General features: G+C 56.2%; 1 protein-coding gene and 1 long non-coding RNA gene across 7 annotated transcripts in view; one reads left to right on the top strand and one right to left on the bottom strand.

Annotated features, from left to right (window-relative positions):
* The window catches only part of Septin9 (septin 9), a 154,183-nt gene that overhangs the window by 10,354 nt on the left and 118,401 nt on the right, over nucleotides 1-25,428 (bottom strand). Inside the window, exon 1 of one of the 6 annotated variants that reach the window (XM_013147083.2) lies at nucleotides 21,435-21,869. The exons of the other annotated variants lie outside the window; for them this stretch is intronic. The gene's annotated coding sequence lies outside the window, so the exon portion shown is untranslated. Of the gene's footprint in view, nucleotides 1-21,434; nucleotides 21,870-25,428 lie in introns of those variants that run through there. 6 annotated transcript variants of the gene reach the window in all.
* Nucleotides 12,203-20,298, top strand: LOC134474392 (uncharacterized). The gene is made up of 3 exons (XR_010045234.1): nucleotides 12,203-12,538; nucleotides 14,413-14,542; nucleotides 17,659-20,298. It is a non-coding gene; the product is annotated as an uncharacterized LOC134474392 (long non-coding RNA).

The following is a 25,428-nucleotide window of genomic DNA, read 5'->3' as shown; positions in this document are numbered from 1 at the left end:
CTGTATCCCCTCTCAACCCCCAGACTCAGAGAAGCCGCAGCCACTGCTATGCCTGAGAGCCTCAGGGTCCCTCCTGGTCCAGCAGGAGGGACAGGCTCTGCCTTCTGGAGGAGAGGCCAGGCTGCTCCATCTGTCCTGCACTCATGGAGGTGTCCACTTCTAGGCACGGCCCTGGCACAGGGCAGGCTAGGGCCTTGCGACCATCCAGGCAACATCCAGCCCACATGTCCCTCCTACAGGCAATGCCCACAAGGGTCTTCAGCCAGGGAACAAGGCTGAACTTGAAATAACATGAGCTTCCATGCAGCTGCAGGAGGCTCCACGCACCCAGCTGTGAGGCCGGGCAGGGTCTGGACAGCCACAGGGTGCCCACCAGGGGCTGGGCGCTGTGCACACTGCACAGCGCTGTGCATCGCCTGAAACATCCCGGGTATGGAGGAGACACCTTCCACGTCCTGCCTGAGCTGCCCTAGCTGCTGGCTCCCCCCTCCTCCAGCCCATGTGACCTCTTCTCACCCCCCTGCTTCCAGGTACACTCTGGGCTTAAAGGAAGACACTACCTCAGTCTGACGCAGCCTCCTTACCCGTTGGGCCAGTCCTGGGGAGGGAGGTGGTGGCTGCTTCCCCAGGACAGCAGGGGCACTAGGATACATCTGCTTTCCCTGGGACAGTGAGCAGAGGTGGGCAGACCCCCAGATGATGAGCACAACCCCACCACCAGGGCCAGTAGCTGCCTTCGAAGGGAGCCAGCACCTAGCTCTGGGCTCCAAACACCCTGACCCCACCTGCAAAGCAGCAAGAGGTTGGGCTTCCAGGCTGGCAGGCCTAGCACTCCCCTCTTCCTGGGGAAATGCCTGTCTCGGGCTCAGCCCCCACATCTCCGAGTACCTCGGGCATTTCTGTGGCTCTTTGTTCTATTTACTGGAGTCCCCAGCAGGAGCTGAGGCTGGCAGGCCAGCAGCTCCCCTCCGAGCCCTCCCCAAGCCGCACAGGGGGAAACGCAGGACATGGGTAGGTATTCCTCATCCAACGGGCTCTCCATCAACTGTTCCCCTCCCTCACAGCCTCTCCAGGGCACCATAATTTCTTACTTCAGGGACTTGGGGGAACGGCAAGCCGACAGCAGGTATCTAACAGTGCCAAGAGTTGCCAAGGGTGTACACAAATCTCCATTCCTACACAGCATGGTGACAAAAGGCAGCCTTCCTATCCCCGGTCTAGGCAGGTCCCGCAAGACTTCAGAGCGGCTCAGCCATACCCTCTGGGCTCCCTGTGCTTCAAATAAACAAAGACATTGCTGCATCTGCCCCAGAACCTGCGGCTTGGGGCGCTTCCTGCAGAGAAAACATGGGGCCTGCTTCTCGGGGCAGTAGTTTAGCTCTCCTCCACGTGACTGAAAATCGCTTCCATCTGTCTGTGTCTAGGAGCCATTTTTCACGGGCCGGGCCAGCACCTCCAGCCCCAGCACCCCTCCCTCTGCATCTTCCCCTTTCCCGGGTGGAGAAGGCTCTGTCTCACCACCACGGCCCAGGGCAGGAAGGGACCTCAGGCTCCAACGCTCCATGCAGAAACTCAAACCAAAGCAAACTTCCTGCCCACCGAGGCCTCTGCTTGAGAAATAATAATAAAAAAACAGGGGAGTCCTTTCCTTCTTGGTCACATGGGAAAGTTTCTGCTGCCACTCGCTGCTCCTGGAGGAGGTATCGCCTCCAGAGCCCTGTTTCTTCCTCTTCCCTGGCCTGGTGGTGAGTGCAGGGGCCCACCTTCAGGAGCTCATCAAGGAAACAGGGACCCCCACCCACGGACCTGTGACCTGAATCCTTGGTCTCTATGGGAAGCCACCAGTGGTCTTTTCCCAGGTCCCCGGGTGCTGGAGCCGGTGGGCAGAGATGGTAGTAGGACTTACCTCCTCCCTCACCGGGGCTGGTGCACAGGACCTGGCCCACCTGTGCCCTTTAGAATCGAGATAAGGGACCACCCTGACCATCTTTCCCTGTGGTTCAGTTGTGTGGAGAACACTCAGCATTGTGCAACCCGCCTTGAGAATGCTTCGTCTGAAATAACGCAACACCATCCCCATTTGCTAACACCCCAGTTCCTTCCCAGCCTGGGGAACCCCACCCTACTAGCTACCCCTCTGAACTGGATGACTCCAGGGATGGAGAATCAAGTGAATCCCAGGGCATCTGCCGTGTGGAACCAGAACATCACGTCCTCCAGGTTCACCCTTGCTGTGGCAAGTGTTTTGAAATTCCTTTTGTAAGGCTGAGCCCCAGGCCTGGCATGCACACGCTCTGTCACACTGATCCGTTCATCTGTCACAGACACGCAGAACTACTGCCCGTGTGGGGCACTAACCTCTCCAGGACCTGCCCTGGGGTCTTTAGGACACACTCAGAAGTGAGCTGCTGGCGCACACAGCAGCTGTCACTTTATTTTGGAGGAGCTGCCAGAGCTATGGTTACAGTGTCAAATGAGGAGCTGGATTTTTAATTCAATTTTATCAAGTTTAAATATTACATGTGCCAAATTCTAGTCCAGTTTGCTTTTTACAGGAGAAAAAACAGTCCAAAGAGTGACTTTTCTCCCTTCCCTATTTTGTCAGCCCTGAAATGCCAATTGCTTCTGTGACACTTGGTTCCTGACTGTGTTCCTCACCAAGTGCAGCTCTGTGCCAGGGAACAGCTACATGTTTCCAACCTCACACCTAACTCTTTGGAGCCCAAGGTGGTGGCCTGCTCAAGGGTACCCCATGTTCTAGCCCAATGAGGAATACAAAGTATCTTTTGAAAAGTCCTGTAACAGACACATGTAACAACAGAATGTGGTCAACTGGTGCAGTGGAATCTCAGCTATAAAAAGGCAAGGAGCACTGACTCATGCTGTAACACAGGCAAACTCTGAAAACAAAATCCTTATGCCAAATGAAAGAAGCCAGGCACGGAAGGCCATGCATGGAACATGTGAATCCGAGGATACTAAGAGCTCAGAACTGACAAACCCAGAGACACAAAGCAAATCAGTGCTTGTCAGCGGCTGGGGGAGAGGGGAGATTATCTGATGAGTGTGGAGTCTCCTTTTAGGGGGACAAAAGTGCTCTAGAGTTGAATCCAGGAGACTGTCCCACAACACTGAACGAACGCCATCTGGCCCCACTCTACATGAATGAAGTCAGGAGGGAAGACAGACCAGCACACATGTCCAGCAGAACTGGACAGAGGAGAACCCAGCTGAGCCCTAGATCCCAACAGCCGATGTATATCTTGGACAGAGGACAGCTAGAGCCAGATGCCTACCCCCAGGCCTGAGGTTTCGCAGGTGCTGCCGGGCGTGTCTCCCAGCAAGCTGGATGGCAACCAGCTGGAGGCCCCTGGGGTTCTCATCCGAACCGAGGTCCACCTCGGGACCTGTTGTGCTGCCTTTTCTCCCTCCTCCGCCCAACTCTGGGTCCAACCTGGAAGAAGAGGGTCTGTGACCAAAAGTCCCAGGCCAGCACCATCTGCAGGCTATTGAACAGTGACAAATTCCCCGCGCCCCCAACTTCAGAGCCTACCAAGTGTGACAGAATCAGATCAAGATTACCGTGCATGGCTTGCTAGCATAGGGCAGTAGCCACATGCCTCAGAGACAGCCTCCCGGACAGCAGGCAGCTACGGGGACGCCTTCACCTCCTCACAAGGCCGAGTGAGAGGGCTTAGCACAGTGGCCTGGAAACCAGCCCTCCGCCCCTCCCTTCTGGTCACACTACTCTGTGTCCCAGGAGTATCCTCAAGCACCCGAACCATCTCCCCACACCCACACAATCTTTTTCACAAAGCGATGGCCTTACTGGCCAAGTGCAAAGGGAGCTTTGCTCCTGGCTCCAGGGGCAGCCATGTGGTACCATGGTGTCTGTGGGGCCCGCATCACCAGGACAAAGCTCTCTGGGCAAGTCAGAGGCATTCCCCTTATCTCATCCCAACACAATCCACGCCTATTTCTTAAAACCCAAGATGGCAACATCGTTGCCCATACATGTCATGCTTAACCACAGCCCACGTGACCAAGCGAAAAGCAAGACCAGCCCACAGGCCTGCAGCCACTATGGATGCAGAGAGGCCCACAGCAGCAGGCCCAGGGGACGCTACCTCCACCTGCAGCTCTACAGCCACCAACAGGTACCCTAAAAGCGCTCGAGCCTGTGTTGCGACATAAGGTCTTATAAACATCAGATGCTCCGCCGCAAAGGGGCTTCTTCAAACTGAGTGAGTCCCCAGGACAGGGATGGGGCTGAGAAGAGCGACTAGAGCTGCCTCTGCCTCCCTCCTACCTCTCTGGGTCCTGCAAAGTCCCCAGTGCCCGGGATAAACCTCGGAAGAGTCCTGTCTGCTCAGATGCATCCGTCCTCGTGGTCCCTGTGCCCGCCCCGTAACTGATTAAGGGTGTGTGGGGTTCCTCCTATCAGGTCTCCCACATGCCCATTCCCGGAGCTCAGCTCCATTCTGCTGGGCTGCATGCACATGCCAAGTCCCAGCAAAAGTCTGCCGAATGAACAAAGCAAGGAATGCTGGTGCGGATGGCTTCAGCCAGCACCCCCTGGGCTCCCTCTGTGCCAGAAGCATGGCCTTGAGAGGCTCCTGGGTGTTATCTTCCCATTTCACAGACAGGGAACAGAGTCTCACTGTACTTTTCGTACTTATCAGTATCACTGAACTAGTAAGTGGCAGCGCCAGGAACTGAACCCAGGAATGTGGCCCCACAGGACCAATCGTGGAGCACCACATCCGTCCTGAAGCCAAAGCCCAAAAGTTGCCTCCAGCAGGTGCAAAGAGCTCACCCTGAGACCTGGGTCCCAGGCCCTCCCTGAACTGCTGACCCTACGTGGTGGGACAGACAGGCACTCAGAGCTAGTGAGTTACTGAGGTTCTTCCTAGGCTTCTCAGGGCAAATGGCATTTTGATGTCCATAATCTTTGAGAAAGGCTGGCCGATCTCTTCGTCCCCAGCGCAAGCCCAGTGTGGGGTCACTGAATCCAGGGTCCTTCATAATCCCTTGCAGTTCTCCGAGTGATGCAGACGCCTGCCAGGAGGGATCCCCAGATGGACCCACACTCTGCAAACTGCACCTCTGGGAGGATGTCAGGTGGAGCTGACAAAACCCACAAAGACAGCAAAGATGTCCCCCTGCTTGTGACACAACGAGTGGGCAGAGAGAAGGAAACAGAGGAGGAGGAAAGTGACCAGGAGAGCCACTCACGTGCAGAGGCAGGTAGGCCTGGGGTCAGGGAATGCTGGGAATAGAGGCTGATGGAGCAGCCACGAACAGGAAAGGCAAAAATGATCCTGAGGTCCTTGTAGACCCCAACACCTGGTAGACCACAACACCGACTCATCAGACCCATCTTTACTGAGTACTAAACAAGAGGGAGAGGGTGGCACCCAGGGCTGTGAAGCTCACTTATTCCCAGGCACATCCACTGAGACCTCTGGACAGCTCTGCCACGGCCCATCCCGGGCAGGAGCTCAGTTTGGCTCAGTGGCGCTGGGCTTCTGTGTGGCATCAACCTCTCTCAGCAGCAGACAAAGGCTCAGATTTTCCCAGGAAGGTAAGATAGGTAAAGACATGCAGAGATATATTTGGCTAATCGAGGGGCCAAAGGAACCCTAGATATATGGATTTCAATGTTAAAAAATGACTTGGTACCATGAGAATTTGAGATTTAAGCGGGTCCTCTCTGAATTACCTTCAGGAGATTGTTATCAACACACAGGAAAGATGTTCCAGGTTCCACGGCTGGAGCTGGTTAAAGAGCCAGGGGAGGAGGTCCAACAGGCCAAGGGAGGGAGGCAAAGGGTTGGGGCTGCGGTCAGTGGTGGGCTCCAGGGCAGGGGAAGGCCGCGGTGGGGGCGGGTTGAAAGCAGGATCTTTACTCCTCTCCACTGCTTTTCAGTGTCCCGCTAAGCTACCCAAGCCGCTGCCCTCCAAATGTCACAGGGGACTTCCTGTTCTCTTCTAAAGATGGAAACACTGAATATGAATGTGCGAATTTTGTAACTGTGTGGGCGGGGACGGGGAATCACATTTTCAAAGCGCACCCGCTTCATCTAATTTGATAAGTAATTCCAAATCGAATTACACTTAGCACTTTGTTCGGGCAGGAAGTGTCTCCTCCTCAGAGTCTGGTTAAGAATGGAAGATGCCAGAAATCTGAGCTTTTTAGAAATCCAACACAATGCCTCCACCTCTGCTTCTCCAGAGAAGGGATTTGCAATCTCGGAGAGCTGCATTTCTCTCCCAGTTGGAGCTCGTTCTCCGTTTCTAGGAAGGGGTTTAAACCAAACTGCTTGGCTCAGGTTTCGGTGTGAGCTGTCTCCAGTGCCCCAAGTGAAGCCATAGAAGGGCTAAGATGTCGCCTGACCGCTTTCCTTCTGCAGGACCTGGAAGGGGAAGCACTAGGGGGCTCAGCCTCATTCATTCAGGGGCCCAGGGTGCCCCAAACAGGGGCGTGAGGTTCCCACTTTCACTACCAGCCAGCACCCCCCCATTCCTCTCCCTGCCAAGCCCTTCTTCTATTGTCCCGAGGAATCTCAAGGAGCCCTGCGTCTCTGCCAGCAGTTTCAATTGGCCCCAGCTGGCAAAGGCTGATCTGGTCCGGGTCCAAGGCATGCCCGCCCTCCTCTTCTGTTTCTGTTCGGCAGCCCACCCCTCCAGCCAAGGCCTATTGAGACATCAATCTTTGGTGGGAGCAGGCTCCAACCTGCAAGCCCTCCTGCTTCACTTCCTCAAAAGCTGCACAGAATCGCATTGCTCCTCGCGGTAAGGTCACAGAGGAGCCCTCTGGCTTCCTGTGTGAGGGGGACTGACTCTGTTTCATCCGCCCCCTGGCCTGCCTGGGATCCTGCAGAGGCAGGACTGGGAATGCGTTCCAGCATCCATCCACTCCAACAAACCTCCAGCAGTAGTAGCAGCTGCTACCCCACTAAAGCACACCAAAGACCCAGCCCCCACCATCAGCTGAAGTGGCCACAGGATCACAGATTCTGTTAGTTTTTGGCAAATGTCTGTGGAGTCACAAAAGAGAAAAAAAGTCACCCTCCCTCCCACCCCAATGGGTTTTAAACTGGCCATCTGTCATAGGGTGGAATTTCCTCTTATCAGGGATGTCCCCTGAGGGGAGCAGAACAGGGCTCGGCCCCCCTCTCCCTAGTCCTCTCCTATCAACAGGCTGTCAGCAGATGCTCACCAGAACCCAGAGGAAGGGTCCCCCAACCTATGAAGTCATCTGAAATAACAAGAAGTAGACAAGGATCTGTAGGGCGCAGCGGGTGTCCCCGGGCTGGGGCTGAATCCAAGTGGAAAGCACCCTCCCCCCCACAAGATCTGCAACAGTGCCCTTCTGCACTCCTCCGCTCAGGCTGCAGGGCTGCCAGAAGCCCCAGAGACTTCTGAAAGAGGCAGGGGGCAGCCAGGCTGGGCCCTGAGCAGGAGCCTGGCAGGGAAGCCCTAAGCAAAGCGAAGGGCACCTCCCCCAAACATCTGACTAAACCAGAGCGTCCACCGGCTCGGGCCTGAGAGCTGAGAGCAGGAGTAGCTTTTCCTCAGTCTCAGGAGGGCAGGGTTGGAGAGGTCTGGAGGCAATGAACCTTGGTCCCAGCAGCCTGGGGACCAGCATGGCTTCTCTGTCTCAACTCTGTGGCAGCTCAGAATCAGGAGTGCCCAAAAGATCCGCATCCCAGGCACCCCATCCCATCCTCTCCAAGGGGAGCCTAGCAACCAACTGGGATAAGTCAAAGGATGGCCACTGGAAAGCTTCTGATGCATTTCCAAGCGCAGAACCCAGCAACTTCAAATCCCTCGTAAGTTGAGGTAACATGGACAGATGGATGAGTGAATGATAGATAGGTAAACAGATGGATAGACGGGTTGGAGGGGGGATAGACAGATGGGTAGATAAGGGAATGGGTAGAGAAAAGCAGGGATTGATGGGTAAATAAATGGCTGGGTGGCCCATTCAAAACAGCCTAGAAGCACTCACACATTCGCCTTCACCTTGGGCGCTCTGAGGTAAGAAGGAATGTATGTGGACAGCTCCCTGGACACCCCTAAGGACAGCTGCTTTCCCTGGGGGACACAGAGGCATGGCATGGCCCTTGCCTCCTGCACTGTGGCATAAAGCACACACACCCATGAACTGGCAATCTTACTGGACAAAGCAGCCGGTCCTCCGAAGAGCAAAGAGCACAGGGCTCATCGTGCCCCCCAAGCCACAGGAAAGGTGCCCGTGTCCATCTAGCTTTTCCTTCCCCTCCCCAGTCTCCATTTGACTCCTGCTCCCTCTATTCCCTCCCAGCTCCCTGCCAGTTCCTCCTGTCCCACTGCAACCAGGCCTGGCCCCTTGTGGGACACCTTCCTGACTGATGGCACCTTCCCCTGGGCATTCCGTGCCTCCTCCTCTGCCTTGGTTCTCACACCAGGGCCAGCCTGCAGGTCTGGGAGTCCATCACAGCTCAGCAGGAACATCCCAAGGCCCCACCGGAACAGTTCCTCCACCTGCTGCTGTCCTGGTCCAGACAGTATGGACTGGACGTGCTCTGCTGACCTCTGAACCCAGCTCCAGGGGCCCTCCCACCCCACCTCCCCTAGAGCACCCAGCACCTCCAGCCTCCAGCAATTATAGCTGGAGCCAGGCGCCACCCTGTTCTTGCTTTCCATCCCCTCGAATCCATTCCTCCAGCCCCGTGGCTCTCCACGGCCACCTACCTTGGGTACCACCAGGATTAACTGTTCTCAGCCCGAGTCAGAACCAGAAGACTGACACTTAAACTAACCTGATCTTTGCTCTGCCTGGAACCAGGACCAGTGCCACTGCTCCTGGGCCAGCACAGAATGCTGTCACCCTGACATGCTGAGGACTCAGAGCAAATACCCAAACCTCTGGGGCCGGGTTAGTGCCCACATGGGATGCTCCTATGGGACAATTGCACCAAATGAGTGAACAGCATCTGTCTCATAGTAGTATGACGAGCATCACAGGCTGGGGGGTGGCTCCGTGGTGTAGTACTTGCCCAGCATGCACAAGGGCTGGGTTCAATCTCCAACACCAAAGTAATAATAAAAATAAAATATTCATAAGGCTCCCAGAGTCTTGCTGCTGGGAACATTCTCCCCGCTGCCCTCCTGGGAGCTCCCCCTGGTCTTCCTGCTCAGTGTGTGACTGCGGGTTACCCTCCGCCTCTGCCAGGAGCAGCAAGCTTCAGCTAACTGTCCGATGTACAGTCAGCCGTGTATGAATCACCCATTGGGCTGCTGTGAGTGAATGGGTGAATGGATGATGGATGGATGAGTGGATGGATAGGCAGCTTGCTGCCCTCTCTTCTGCAGTGGGCTCTTCCTGTAGCAAGGTCTTGGCGTGCAGGGTGTGACATCCTGTCCAGCCTGCCCAGATGCTGCCTGCTCCACTGCTGGCTCTAGGGGCTGGAGTGCTGGTCTGTGTCCTTTCCCATGGGCTGTTAAGGATTTCCGGCTCCCAGCATTCTGCCAGGGCAGTCAAGGCAAGGCGGAAGGATGGAAGGGCTTCTCCTCCTTCCTGGGAGGCCGGGTTGGGACCCTGCCGAGCCATGCTCAGGAAATGGAGAAGGGAGCTGGGAGACTGGGCCTGAGCTGGCACTAGCCCTACCCCTTCCACCCTTTCCTGAATGGCGGCCTGCAGGGTCTCCCTGGAGGACGCATGGCGGGGGCCTCTGAAACTCAGGCAGAGGCCCTGCTCTTGGTGCAGATGGTGAGCAGGCAGAGCATGAGGTCATCCGAGAGTGGTTACAGTAAACCCAGCCTCTGCACGGGCTATTCTGGACCAGCACATACTAAGCAACTGTGACATTCCGCTGGGGCTAGACACAAGAAGTAAACAGCGAGCTCGCCTTTGATGCAGAACACACATGTCCCTTCCCAGCAGCCCCGTTCTCTGAAGCTCTGCCCACAGATGTCCCTATCTGGAGCCTCACGGGCTTCGAGGACGAGAAGTGAACCGTGTCCAATCTGCTTTTTAGCCTGAAAGATGCAACACAATGCAGCGACTTCTGCGAGACACAGCATGAGCTGACTGACGAGGCCCACCTGGGGTGCGTCCTGTATCACCCCACATCCACCTCCCAGCCCCAAGCCCATGTCAGTCCCCCGCCCTGCATCCGGACACCAGTGTCCTCTCTTGGACTCGCCTGCTGCTGTCTTGCAGGCTATGGATAAACCCGTAACTTATCTACACGCCTGGACTGTGGGTGAATTCTCTTACTGCCTGAGGTTCCAGCCGGTCCCCAAGACATCACCTGACACCAGCACCTCCCGAGGCACACACTGAGTAGGCTGTGTCACAGCCCCAGAGAAACTCACTTCTAGAGCCTGTGACTGTGCTCTCCAGAAGAACGGCAAGAGAGACTTCAGAGCAAGTCACCCCACAGTCACAGTAAGCTGGCCAGCAGAGCCCAACTCAGGCTTGGGAAAACCCCAACTCTACACGACTCTGGGCTCCACCGCGCTGGGCAGGGTGCATCCACGCGGTGTACAAACGGCTAGTGCTTCCGGGGGTGCCCGAGGCCGTCCTTAATCTCCATCAGGGGTAACTAGCGGTGCCTTCGAATGAATGCAGACTGAGGAACGGGAATGACGATAATGACATGTATCTCTAAACAACCGCAGCAACAAAGGACATGGCTGAAGGCTGAGTCCAAGAAACCGCCACTGGGACTCCGCATGTCCCCTCCCAGCTCAACCTCCACCCAGCCTGGGCCCGGTTTGACCTACCCTGGGGTCCCGGTGCTGTCCTCCAAGGAACTGCCGGGCTTCCTCCCCCCTAAGTGGTGGTGGCTACAGAACCTAGAGGCCCAGAGGGTGGGAGCTGCTCTTCCCAGGCCTCTCCAGCGGCAGCGCCAGGAAGGAGCCACATTCATATGGTAATTTCTCGGGGACTAGGAGGACCCAGGAGGGGGAGGGATGTCTGGCAGCCTCCTTGAGACCCTGCCCAGTGGGCTCTCCAAACAGGCGCACGTGAGCCGAGTTCTCAAAAAGCGGGCACAGGAAGGCATTTTGCAAGGGCAGATAGATCGTGACACGGATAGCTGGTGGTGCCAGTTGTGGCAAAGGGGAGAGGGGCTCCACTAAGCGCTGTCTGGTGATTGATTGATCAACTGACCTTTTGGTACTGGGACCGAACTCACAACCTCACATTTGCCCCACCTAGCCACACCCCCGGGCCCCAGTGTAAAGCTATGACGAACTCCCATCTGTTCCCCAGTCTACCCTTTGTGTACAGAGGGGATGCGCAGAACAGTTGGAAATACTACAGCAGGCTGCTCCCCAGACCTCGGCCCAGGCCCCTGCAGACCGCCCCACCCCACATCCCCACCCTTCCTCAAGAAGGCTGCTTCTCCCTGGGAGTTAGCCAGCCTAGGGGGAGCACCCTCAGAAAATCACCCTCCAGTGGTGTAGAGTTGCAAGCGTGTAATCCCAGCACTCTGGGATGCCGAGGCAGCAGGATCCCACCTTTGAGCTCAGCCTGGACAAAGTGAGAATTTAGTGACCACTTCTCAAACTGGAGAAAAGGACTGGGGTTACACTTCAGCAAGAAGGCCCTAGGTTCAACCTCCATTACCAAAACAAACAAAAACAAAGCCACCCTCCCCAGCTCTTCCTGGGAACCAGGCAGCCTAGAGCCCCATCACCTACCCACTTCCTCTTTTCCTGAAGATGGCTCCCTTGGCACCCCATGCCTGCCTGCCTGTCCTCTGCAGAGATGCCCACACCTCCCATGTCCCTTTCTGCCGTGTGCTGGGCCTGAGCAGGTAGAGGGCACTAGAAGTCCGCGACCAGGAAGCAGCTGCAGACCCAAAGAGGTCCTCTGCATATCTCACCACACCCCACACAGATCCCCACGGGTTCACCCTAATCCACCAGCTCAAGAAGAGCCAGAGGGCCCCCGGGCCTCCTGGGGTCTCAGGGAACCTAGAGGGCAACCCTTGGAGAAGGGCAAGGAGAAAAGATTAGAAGGGTGGGTGCTCTCTGTTCTGCCTAACAAGCACAAAGCACCCCACCAAGCCACGTCCATCCCCAAACTCATGGTACAGAGTCTGGTGTGTCAGCCGGGCCGAAGACCCCACGATTACCCCCAGAAATGCACAGCCACGCAGAAACTGGTACACAAATGTGCAGCATTACTTACAGCAGCCAGAGGGGGAAACCCAAATGCCACTGTCTGATGCGCAGGTAAGCAAAAGGGGGGATATTTTTAGGATAGAATATCACTCCACCATAAACAGGAAGGAAGTGCTGGCTGGGGCGTGGCCCAAACTCAGCACTTGCCTAGCACACAGGAGGCCTGAGGTTAGGTCTCGAACATCACTAAGCAAAATGAAACGAAATGAAATGAAGTGTTGACAAATGCCGCAACATGGACAGACCTTGAAAATATTATGGCAAGTGACAACAGCCGGACACAGAAGCCCACATCCTGTATGAACCCATTTTCTAAAGTACCCTGAAAAAGTCAATTGACCAGGACAGAAAGCAGGTTAATGACGGCTGGGGCGGGATGGGGACAGAAGGGAGGGAGTGTGTCCTGTGAGTGCCCAGGTGCAGGTCTCTTATCTGGCAGCGGTAAAATGTTCTGGGATTAGACTGCCACTGGCTGCTGTGAATGAGTCACCTTGACTGGGCTACGGGGTGCCCGGGTATTTGGTCAGGCATTGTTCTGGGTTTTTCTGTGAGTGTATTTAATACTTAAGGGGACAGGTTAAATAAAGCAGTCACAGACAGCCTCCCTAGTAAGGGTGGGCCTTATTCAGGGGGTCGAGGGAAGAAGGCTCACAAGCTGCTACCCCAAAACATAAGGCCTAGGCTCACAGGTTGGGCTGGAGGACTTCGAGAAGCGCCCTGACCTCCTCTTCCGCTGAGACTTAGGACAAGACTGCTAAGTGTGAGGTCCCCTCCGTACCCCAACAGGAGCACCCTTATCTGGGCAGCTGGAGGAGCCCAGGGAGCAGGACAGTATGCCAAGCTTCCCAGCTGATGACCCCGTGTCCACACACTGGCCGATGAAGGTCCACTCTCCACCCAGCCTAGCACAACCCCTGGGGCTTTCCGTTTCTTTACTTCCTCATGCAGATCAAATCTAAATTTAAAAAACAGGTGTTCTCTCCCACTCATCTGCCTTCACCCGCAAACTGGTACACCCCACTTTTGGGCTGCAAGCTGGCCAGAGGGACCTGTGATCCTGAGAGGGATGAGGAGCCAAATTCTCAAGACCCCTCTCTTCCCCTGGGTGGCAGCCCTCTGCTGGGCTGGTGGTCTCGATTTCCAGGACTTTAGTTATTCACAACTGACCAATCTGAAAAGGTGAAGTGGCAAATTCAACCAACGGACCACTCCCAAGTCTTAATATCACTTTTGCTGCAGTACCGTCTGTATGGTAACTTCATAAACGTACTGTGGGGCTGGGTACTTCATTTCATTTTGTTCTGACCTTGTTTTGAGATAAGGTCTAACTATTGGTCCAGACCGGACACCAACTCAGTATGCAGCCCAAACTGGCTTTGAACTTGCCAACCTCCTGCCTCAGCCTTCCATGTGCTGAGATTATAGGCGCCTGCCACTACACCTGGCTTGAATCGCATCCTTGAAAACAACGTGATGATAATGAATCAGATCGTGGTAAGGCTATTATTAAAAACAGTAACAACAAAGAACTGAGAGCAGTGTGCACTATCCAAGCACAAGGATGGTGTCCTCCCTGCCCATGGCCACTCATCTCTGCCTCAGTCGCTGCACTCCCAGAAGCACTGCTGCCTGACCCTAACAGTGACGGTGACTGAGTCACACGGTAGCTGTCTCATGTGCCTCTCCCTTACGCTCTGCAGCAGACAACCTGCTCCCCGAGACACCCACTCAGCTCCTGGCTCTGACTTCAGGGCCAGCAGCAGCACTGAGAGACTAGGTTTGCAGTCCCTGCAGGGACGAGCCTCTGCCCGGGCCAGGCGAGGATGGCAGAGTCCCTGCGCTGGAGTGGGACCTCCTGGGCCCTTCCCAAGAGGCACAGACCATACCTGGAAGAGGATCCCTCCCTCGTCCTCACACCCCACAGCTGAAGGAAGCCAAGCAGAGGATGCTACAGCCCCCACCTGTCAGGGCCACCTGGAGCTGCTCAGGGTTTAGTGACCAGTGAAGTCTCCAAGTGCCCTGGGGTGTGAATTCCAAGTGTCTCCCACAGACGCTTGGGGCCTCCCTCACCTCCACCTACCTGGAAACCCCAGGTCCTTCTGGGGAAAAGTCAAGTCCTCCCACCTCTGTGAACAGGCAGAGGAGTTTCTGCTGCGTGGCCAGATGGGGAAGCTGAGGCACACACAGCAAGGTCATTTTCCTAGTGTCTCCTTCTGTATCTCTCCTCAGGCCTGGCAGGGAAGCTGCTCTCTGGAGAGACGGAGGTCCCTGCAGCCCTGCCTGGGTCATAATCACAGAGCAACTCGGAGCCTCAGTACCATCTCAGAGATGCCCACAGAACCTTGCTGAATGAATCTGAGTGAGTGAGCAAATAACAACGCTAATAGAGGAGCAGGGGCCGGGGCACAGGGGCCCAGGGCCCAGGGCACAGGGCCTGGGCCTGGGAGGAGAGGAGAGAGAAGCAGCCATGACCTCTGGCAGGACAGGAAAAGAGCACGGAGGGTCTCCATGCGCTGTGGCCTTGCCGGTCCCAGGACTGCAGGAAGCAGGCATTGGTGGAAGTGCAGGGCGAGGGTGACACTCAGGGGCCAGTGACACAGCAAGCAGAGGCCACTCCTGACCTTTCCCTCAGGGCCCACGCCACCTGAGTTCCGAAATCCTCGCCACCACACCAGGCTCAGTCCAGGAGCCCTGACCCATGCCCTCTGCCCAGTCCCTGGGGCTCCTGCTGCCCTGAACCTGTGCTGTCCCCCCCCCCCCAGTTGTCCCCCTCCTAACTCTCAAGAGTCCAAAGAGTGATCCCCTTGCCCCTAGGCCAGGAAGCCTTTCTGCATCTCTATCTTCCTGGGTAAGCCCACAGATCCTGGGGCGCCCACCTGACAGCTGCCTGTGTACCTCTGGCCCTGCTGGCCAGAAGCTTCTGGAAGGCTTGTCTTACATGCCCCTTCCTCGGACTCTACCCAACCCACAGCTGGGCCTTGGCAGCAGATGCAGCCTGCGACAGACTCAGGATCTCCGTGTCCACTCTGCAGGAACTGGCTCCTGATGGGCACTGGTGTCCAACGTGCAGGCAGAGAAGGCAGCTTGGAGGGGAAGAGCGTGCCTAGGGTGCGTGGTCAGCAAGAGGAGCACAGACCCAGGCAGCTGGCCGCACACAACCACCTCCCAAGGTCACCAGGAGAGTTCCATCGGTGCCCCATTAGCAGAGGTGGGGGGTACTTGGGTCTGATCTCCCCAGTAACCTGCTGAGGCTCCCTCTTTTTCCTGTCTCCCTGTCCAGTCCTCTGCAGAAACCATCAGTACTAACCTGACCCCCCCTTCTCCCCGACTTCTGGCTCCCCTACTCTTCCGGGGATGTCAGACCTCAGCCAGCCATGCTGAGTTCTACTACCTAAGCTCCCTCGCTTTCACCTGAAAAGATTTGCAGCCTCTTGGGGTGCTAAGCGGGGGACAGAAGGGATCCTACTAAACCAGAGTTGGGGGCTTGGCAAACAAGGGAAGAGTGAGGGCTGAGCATCTGGGTCCCCGGACACAGCGTCCTCTGTCCCCACTGGGGCCCCTGTCATGTGGCCTGTCGGGGGCACAGTCCAGGCCCTTTGAGCAAGCCAAGGTGAAACGAAATAGGGCCACATGAGGCAACTGGCGTGTGCACAGTTCCACATTGTGGGGGACCCCAGACCCTCCCAGTTAGCTGAAGACACCAGCAGGGATAAAGTTCTAGCCCCTAGAACGGGCTCGGTGGGCCCAGGGTACCTTCTCAGGCCTCTCACGAAGATGCGGGGACATAGAATTGGTCCCTTCATGCTGGCCGGGGGGCTTCGGGCAACACTGGCCCAATCAAGAGCTTCGAGGGGCCCTGGACCTGACTCATAGGTGGCCTGGAGCCAAAGTGGATCAGTGAGTCAGCTGAAACCTGGAGTCTAATCCATTATGCATCAGCAGCAGCCTTCCATGCTCGCTAAGAGCAGAAGGCTCAGAAGGTGCTCTCTCGCCAGCAGAATGCTGGACAGGGATGCCGCTGTTTGCCTCAGCTTTCTCATCTGCCAATGGAGGCCAAGATTCCCTAGGGAGCCCCGAGAAGGGCCAGTGTGAGTGGGGGCAGCGATCGTGTGGCACTGATGGAACCCCAGGTCTCGCATGTGTGCTAAGTCCGTGCCCGCATGTGCTCTGCCACTAAGCTACAGCTTTTTAAAAAGACTACACATGAATCAACAGGAAAACAAAGGCCTTTGAGAAACCTGTTCTTTATCCCATGAGGCAAAAGTCAGGGAGAATGACATTCCACCACAGAACTGTTCATTTCCCCGCCGAAGTCTCCACTGTCAGATGGGGAGGGAAGGAAGGGGCCTAAAGAAAGTCTGGGGAACTGACCAAGACCCAGAGTGAGCCCCGATCAGGGGGAAGGGACAGGCTATGGGGTCACTGAGACCTCCAGTCCCATCACTCCACCCACTCCCTTGAGGTGCAAGGGGAACCCTGGATAGGAACCCCACTGCTCCTAGAGAAGACCCTGCCATTCCTGGTGACAAACACGGAATTCATGTCTCCAGGAGGGCATCTAACCAACCCCTCAAAGAGGGAGAGCAATGGGGCATCGGGCCCTACCCAGGGGTCCAGGGACTCTGCAACACCACAGAAGCCCAGCTGGCTGGGACACAGGGTTCTCAGGGTACCACAGGGCAAGCAACATAATTCTACAGATATGGGCAGGTAGTCTGTGCCATGCAGTTTTCTTCTGTACCCGCTGGAAGCCACCACAGAATTTCCTCTTCCTCATTACTGACTTGTTCCCATGAAGTACCTGCCCACATAAGGGCCTGGAGGGCTTGAAGAGCCTGGAGGGTGTATGGGATTCTCAGGTTCTCAAGGACATGCAGAGAAGCCGGGAACCCAGAGACCTCAAGCACCGAGCTTAGAACCACCAGCCGCCAGGCTCCTGCTCGGTGGCTCCGCTTGGCTGTGTTCTCACTAAGGCACGGGGGCCCAGCCTGGAAGGCTCTGACAGTGCGCGTGCTGCAGGACCAAGGGCACCGATATCGGCGTGCTGATTTCGGGGATCCCGGGATCCCGTGCCCTCTCATCCTAACCTTCTCACCTCGCAGCCAGGTGCAGGCGAGCACCTTTACCTGTTCCCTACACAGCTTCCCACCAGCCACCGTGCTACATCTGTGCTGTTCTGCAGTCCTGACCACCCCCACCCTGCCCCACGGTGTCAGTGGGCCACTCTCTGGCCCATCATTAGTGACACCATCAGCGAGTAGCATTTCCCCAGACCTCAGCAAACAACCCACAAAAGACACCATGCCTGTGCTGGAGCCCCCCTCAAAACAGGGTGAAGAAATGTTGCTTTTCTCTGTCCTCCCTGCCTCCCTGCTTCCCTTCCTTCCAGGGCCTTGGGCATGCTAAGAGAGATGTCTACCACCATGGAGCTGTGTCCCAGCCCCTAAGTGTTATTGCTGAATCTTTTTCCTACAGGCCTTCAGAGGAGATCTCATGCAAAAGAAAAGCAAAAAGTATAAGGATAAAAGAAATCCTAGCTGGGCAGAGGAGCACACACCTGCCATCCTAGCACTGCAGAAGGCCAAAGGGAGAAGTACAAGTTCAAGCCCAGCTGGGGCAACTTAGCAATTTACTGAGACCTTGTCTCGAAAATAAAAAGGGCTGGGGCTCTGTCTCAGTGCCAAGGCTGCGGGGCTTCGATTTCCGATGCTGTCATTTTAAAAAAAAAAAAGGTAAAAATCTGAGCTACAAAATGCTGACCATTCATTCGTCCCACCATTAACTGAGCGGCACCAGGAAGGCCAGGAACTGAACACAGAGATCGACGAACTGCAGGCTCCACAGGAGTTTGAAGGAGAGGGACAGACAGACCCCAACATTCCGCTGTGCAGGGCTTGCAGTGGAAGTGAAGACCACAGCCACAGCCAAGAAAACCACTTCCCTGCCTGGCTTGGCCTTGCGGGCCCCAAATCTTATCTCCTCTTCCAGTGGTGAAAGGCACCTGGAACAGAGCCTGGGAGATAAGAGATAGCGATCTGGGAGGAGGAAGACATTCAACTGAGGACACAGGCAAGGCAAGGACACGGACGCCAAGGCAAGGACACAACTGTTCCATCACTACAGTGACCAATATGGCCATTTGATGGCCAAATTAAAACATTCACAAATTGCAGTCAGGCTGGGCAGGGAGAGGACAGATGTTATCAAGTGTCACCTTCCAGGCCCCCTGTGCAGAGCAGCACCCAATCCTCCAAGACAACCCAAAGCCTGGCCTTCCCCCAGGCACCAACTCCCACAGCCCACGGTGACTCCTGCCCTGCGGGTGCCTGGAGGCAGACAGAAGCAGCTCAGGCCCCTGCAGAAAGCTGGAATGAAGCTCAAGGTCCCCACCTCTCAGGACAGCCTGGTGGGTGTGAGTCCTGGCATGGGAGACACAGGACAAGGCAGGAGAGACCACCCCTGGGTGAGGGGGTGAGGCAAGGCAGGGATCTTGGCATGGAGGATTCCAGAGCCACCCACGGTCCCCAGGTTCTGGCAGGAGCCCCTTGCCAGCCTGTAATTAGACCTGCCGAGTCTTCCTGCTGAGTCTTCATAAGACAGACATGCAGGGCCTTGGCACTGTGGTGCACAGCCACCCTCAGAAGCTTCCCTGGGAACGCTTCCGAAGGCTCCACAGGGCTCCTAAGAGCAGGTCCCTACCTGTCCCGGAACCAGGCAGGCACTCACTACACAAAGCCCAGCTCCATGCGGCGGGGAGGAGGAAGACTGGAAAGGAGAGCCCGCTGAGTGCTGCCCCTCACCCAGGGGTGGTCTCTCCTGCCTTGTCCTGTCTCTCCTAAGCCACACCGGGACTCACACCCACCAGGCTCTGAGTCTTCCCAAACACGCGGCTTCGGGAAACGGGGCTCCTTGGGGCATCAGCCTGTGCTGTTTCTGGAAGCCCAGCGGGCATCACCAGTCCCTGAGGAGATGAAGGATGCCAAGAGGGGAGGAGGGCCACCACAGTCACCCAGGAGGGGCCACCAGGCTCATCCTTGGCCTTCTTGCATTAAGATAAAGGCACTCTTCCCTCCCCCACAGTCAGGACGGAGAGAGGAAGCCCAGAGACTTCCGGGGTGGTGTGGGAAAGACAGCACAAGACTGAACCAACCACACAGGTCAATGGGGAACAGGAGCTGAGCCCTGGTGACAGGCTTCTCACAGGAGTCCTAAGACCCTCTGACACACCACAGGGGTTTTTGGCGCTGCCCGGGTGGGCAGGATCCCTCTTGGGACGGCATTCTGGTGAAGCCATGTCACCCTTGGGGAAATATGCTATCTCATCCGAGCAGCTCGGATCAGCCCTGATGAAACAGGAAGCTGAGGAGCACATGGTGGCAGAGTGGAGGGGGCAGGGAGGGAGGTCAACAGCCAACGCTGGGGCCCTGCCGCAAGGGTCCCGGGAGCCCATCATCACAGACAGGACAGGGACCTGGCACCCACACGATGACCTCAGAGGCCCCCAGGAGGACCACTTTTGGCCCAGGGTACTGGGGCCAGCCTCGGACTTGCTGTGCTTGGCCTCGTGACCCTGTGGCCATCTTCCCGTGAGAGCACAGTTCCTGGAGGGCAGAAGCCTGGCCCCTCCATCTTGGAATGCCCTGTGGTCAGTACGGTGGGTCAGCTGAGCTTGTCATGCTGTCAGCTCACAGGAACAGGGTCTGTGGACACAGGCACACAACCCAGAAGATGCAACGGTGCTGCAAGTGCCCCAACACAGAAATGACAAGGTCCAGGGGTGGGCCAGAGGCCAGCCACGACTCAGGTCCCTAGGGATAGCTATCTAGAAAGATAATCCCACAGAAGGCCACTTCCATAGCAGCCTGCCCAGGGCAGACACAGCAGACAGAAACACAGACCACACCTTTCCAGAGAGGACTGGGATGGAGCTGGCTGCTATCCCTGGTCGCTTACAGTGTAAATTCCTTTCTCCTGGTTCCTGCAAGCTTGCCCTCTGGCCGCCAAGGAGAGCCAGCCAGAGTGTGACATTTGTATAAATGTCATCAACGTCCCACTAAGTGTCCAGGTAAAGCCACTTGAACAAAAGAAAAATGTACAGCAGTATTAGGGAACTTTCCCCATCTCCTGCTCTAATGGGCTTTTCCACATGGGATCCAAACAGAATTCCAACTCAGTGTTTGCAAGCACTGTCCCCACAGCCCAGATCTGATCTGCAAAAAACCCTGCAAGTCGCTAAGTTGCTTCTCTACCAGCTGCTTCCGGGTGGCATTTTTCTTAAAAGAAAGGAATCTCACACTTCTCTTGGAGAACATGGGGAGCAAGGGGGATGCTCTGGAGACCTCTGACAAACACAGGCAGTTTTCCCATCAGAAAAGAGAAGGGACTGGGTGCAGCAGATTGTCGCTGAGTCAGTCCTTAGGGGACACTTGAGACAAAGTCTAAGAGCAGAAAGCAGTGCCCCGTTACTTCCTACTTGGGTGCAAGGGACCACACTTCACAGGGCTGGGGGATCTGAGTGCGGGGTGCCCACAAAGGCCCTCCTGAGATAACCCCAGCTCCTTCCTGGTCCCTAGCCTATTGGCAGGAGCTCCAGAAAGCAGACACCCCCAGTGCATTCTCCAGCAGAGCAAATGCATTCCAGCCCCCAACCCCACCCAGCAACACCCTCTGCCTTGCCCATGCCGGTAGGGTCCTACACATCCCAACCATCCCAGAAACCCAAGAGTTGACCATCGGCTCCAGCTCCCGTGGCAGTGTGGGCGCTGGGGTCTCTGGTGATTGCAGTCAGTGCAGACTAAGCCCCCACCTCCCAAGCCTCCTCTCCTAAAGACCGGGAAGCTGTGTGGAGAGACTTGAGAGAAGCGCTGGCCAAGTCACCTTTCCTCCAGGCCCCCCTGGAAGGCAGGGAAGCCCCTTGCCAAGGGGAGCAGGATCCCAGACTCTCCCAACAGGAGGAGAGCATAACCACTCGGCAGAGCTGGCCAAATATTTATAAAGCAAGAGCTGTGACCACACAAAGCCCCTTTCTTCTATCTCGCGACCGAAAATCTGGTCCCCGCGTGGAGATCAAGCTCCCTGCCGCCCCTCTCCCAGGACTTAGGGCTGTCTTGCCGGCTCAAGGGCCAGACCAGGGGGTGGCGCGGCTCTGGGCCCCACCAACGTGTCCATCAGGGGCCACCCGGTGGCCACGCCACCTGAAGGCCCCCGGAGAAAGCGGTGCGAGGCTGGGAGAACAAAGAGCGAGGACTCACCCAGCAGCTGAAAGTCGGGCTGCGCCGGACTCCGGAGAACCGCGGCCCGCCCACCGGGTCACATGGCTCAGAGCCCAGCAGAGGATCAAAGGGGCTTTGTGGCCACGGAACAAGGAGCCTCCCAGAGCGCGGGGCAGAGGTAGGAGGGCCCGCAGTGAAGGCCTGCTGAGGGAGGCTTTCGCAGGCTTGTCGGGGAGCTGCTGCTGCTGCAGGGGGCAGGGCAAGGGGTGCAGGAGGCGGGGAGAGGGACGCCGGCTGCAGGCGCATGGAAGCCTCCAGACGCCAGGGAGCCTCCCTCAGTCAGTCACCCCCAAAATGAAAAGCGACTCACTGGGCCCCTAGGGAAGAAGAGCTACGGGGAGCCACTGTGGGGCCCTCAGGCCACGCTGCCTGTGGCCAGCACTTTGGTCCAGAGTGTACCATGCGGAGTACCGCCCCTCCTCCCAGCCACACTGCACTCTCCACCCACATGCTTCCCTCAAGGGCCAGCGAGCCACAAGCTCCAGCGTCCTCCAGACTCACAGCCCAAGTCGTTGCCCCAGGCCTGTAGGCAGCTGCGGGTGGAGCCCAGATGCTCCATTCATGGCTTCTCACAGCTGCCCACGTGAGAGATGTGAGCTGCTGGCTTTCAGCAGAGAGGGACAAAGGGACAGGAGAGGTGGTGGTCAGCTCACCGCGGGCTCTGTTCTAAGAAAGAGCCTCTGGGCTCCTGTTCATCTCACTCCTGCTTCTCCCCTCACCTCTCGGGCGACAGGGAGTCTCCTCCTCTCCCCACTCTCTGCACCCTGGTATTGGGCAGGTGAGGGCGTCCCTGGAGGAGGGAGCAGACCCTGCTGTGGCCAACCCCGGGGTGCTGGGATCCGTCAGACCTATCCTGGTGCCCTGGCCTCTGACCCAACTTCTGGCCAGAGTGAGTCAGTCCCAGGCACAGTGGCCCTGGGCCAGCTCCCACACTAGCTGTGCTGGCTGGGGGTGAGGCTGCTTTGAGACCTCCAGCCCTCCTCGTTGGGATACTTGGCCTGGGAGGGGCAGCCTGGGTCCCCCAGCTCCTCCCTTACATGAGCGTCTCACAGGAGACCCATTAATGCACTCCAGGAAGTAGCCTGACACCTCCAGGTACCCCTCCAGCCCTCCAGCAGAAACTGAATGCAAACTACAGATGTCACCTTAAATTTTCTAGCTGTCACGTTTTTAAAAAGTAAGAATCAAGTGATATTAATTTTGATTATTTGTAAAATTTTGTATTTTACTTAACCCAATGAGCAAAACCGTTATCAGTTTAACACGCAATCGACATGGCTAGCGTTTCTTTTCCTTTCCACACAAAGACTCGCAAACCCCGGGTGCCTCTCGCCTGTCAGCACCCCTCAGTGTGCAGCGGTCACATTGCCATGCGCAACAGTCTCAGATGGTTTAGTCCCAGAATCGCCCAGACCCCAAAGAGCCAGATTTGGCTTCCCCAGGTCACATCTAGCTCCATGTCCTTGAGCACCCTCAGGATAGTCAGGACACAGCTCAGTGAGATACACAGAGGCGTCCATTGTACGAGATCATCAAGGTCACTGATGCCCACATCGATGTTGTCTGCCTGGGGACACCTCCCCCAGATTTCAGTTTCAAAACGAGCAGAGCCTCTCTGCCTTATCTCCCCTCATTCTGGGGACTGAACTTAGGGCCTCCACAATGAACCACCTCCCTAGCTCTTTTCACTTTTTATTTTGAGGCAGAGGCTAGCTAGCCCAGGCTGGCCTTAAACTTGCAATGCTCCTGCCCCAACCTCCTAGAACCCTGGGAGTACATGCATGTGCTGTCGCATGTCTTACAATGTCTCTTAAGACTTGGGAGGCTGAGGATCCCAAGTTCAAAGGAGGATCACCTTGAGTTCAAAGCCAGCCTGGACTCCATAGTGAGTTCAAGGCCAGCTTGAACTGCAAAGCAAGACCCTGTCTCTAAATAAATAAAAAATTAATGACAATGATAATGGTAATTTGCTAGACCTCTGGCCTGCAAGAAATCCTGTGATTCCAGTTCCTGAGGTTGTTGACTGTCCCATTTTCTGGCTGTCCCTGTCTTACGAACCAGCTTACTCCAAGAAAGGAGGATAGAAGAGGGTGACAACACCCAGGCTACCTCAATCCCTGGCCCTTCCAGAGGCCAAGGCGTCCACACACTGGCTTCTGCTGTGTGTGTATGCTTCCAACAGCTTACTCATCGTGCCTGTGTTTATTTATCTTAAAGTCACTTAAAGTTGCACTTAAAAAAAAAAAAAAAAGAATTTATAGAGACAGAAAGCAGCCTGCTGGCTGCCAAGGCTGGGCCGGATGGACAGCTGCTTAATGGGGCCAGGTTTCTGTCTTAGATTCTGAGAGTGCACCGTCACGATGGCACACAGCACTGCATACGCTGGACGGACGGCACGGCACATGGGCTGTGTGTCTGGCCACGCCAAAACATGCGTTCAAAAGGAAAGGAGTTTTGCCAGGCACAGTGGCGCATACCAGTAATCCCGCCACTCAAGAGGCTGAGGCAAGAGTACAAGGCCAGCCTGGGTTCCACAGTGAGGTCAGGGCTAGCCTGAACCCCATGGCGAGACACAAACCAAACACACACACAGAGTTAATGTGTCCCCGCAGCCCCGCTCCCTTGATCCAGTTTGATCTATTGCTTTACACCTTAAAACCAAAAGGCTCCAAAGTCACATCCTGAGCCCCTGGGACAGACTGACCAATGTCCCCTCCCCAGTTTGTGACCATGAGTTTATGGAGTGAGAGAGAGCCCACAGATGTATGTGTGAGATACAGAGACCACACGAGCAGGCCCTAAAAGCAACCACAGTATCCTTATGAAAGGGAGGCAGAGGGAGACCGGACTATGGAGAAGGCAGTCACGTGCTAACAGAGGCAGAGATAGGAGTGCTGTGGCCACAAGCCAAGGAATGTAGCAGCCACCGGATTCTGGAAGAGCCAGAAGCTGGTCCTGCCCACGCTGTGATGTTAGTCCAGCAGGTGGAGGAGAACCAACCCTCAGAGCTGTTAGCGAACTTCTGCTGCTTTCAGCCACTGTTTGAGCCAATTCACCACAGCAGGAACAGAGCGCTAACGTGAGGGCCGAGCTGGTAAGTTCACTGCTGAAAGCCTGGCAGCCAACGCTGGGAGCTGGGACCAGGGACCCCTTCAGCCCCATCAGAGTCTGAGTCAGATCTCCCAATCCCGTCGCTCTCGGATCTCTGGCCCTCATCCACCAAGACTAAGGAATCCCTCACCCCTGCATTCTGCTGGGCATCTGGTCAACCTGCAGCAGGAAACAGGGTCTGTGCCCCATGTCCTCCATCTGGGAGTAGCACTCTGTCCTTCCTGGGTACCCTCCTAACACAAGGGTCATGAACAGCAGCGCTGTCCAGCAGAGCCCTACTTTGGGAGTCCCCAGGGAACAGTCACGGTTCCTAGCTCCCACTGAGCCATCAAGGATGGAAGCACGGCACAGTCTGGAAAGCTGGCACCTGCAGGAAGTGGGAGTCACCCATGTGCTCCTCTGCACACAGCACCATCAGCAGAAAGGAGGATGTGGTTTTATAGCTCTCTCTGTCTGTCACACACACAAACAGAAACACACACAGACTCACACTCCTGTGACACCTGACCTCAGTGGCCATGGGCCCAAAGTCCATCTTCCTGCCAACTCCCTTTCACTGCCCTCATGGCTCCTGTGCTGTGGAACAGGAGGGGTCGCACGCATGGATGAGTGGCCTCTGCAGCCACGAATGCCCAGGAACTCCTTGTGTGCCTCCTGCACCTCCAAAAGATCCTGGGTGCAGCTGCAAGGCTGTGCATTCCTGGGGTGGGTGGCTGGAGTCCCCAGTCTCCTGGGTAGAAGTGCTGGTTGGAGGGGAACAGAGGCTTCTCTTGGTGACTGGTCAGTGGCTTGCCCTGGGCTGGCTGTTTGTCACATTAGGTTGGCAGCTTACTTTCTCCCAGTTCCTTTTCTCAGTCCCAGA

This window comes from Cavia porcellus, unplaced genomic scaffold, assembly GCF_034190915.1.
Source record: "Cavia porcellus strain 051 isolate PalLab524CR breed Dunkin Hartley unplaced genomic scaffold, mCavPor4.1 scaffold_32, whole genome shotgun sequence".
NCBI lineage: Eukaryota > Metazoa > Chordata > Mammalia > Rodentia > Caviidae > Cavia > Cavia porcellus.
This window is presented reverse-complemented; position numbering and strand designations above follow the sequence as displayed.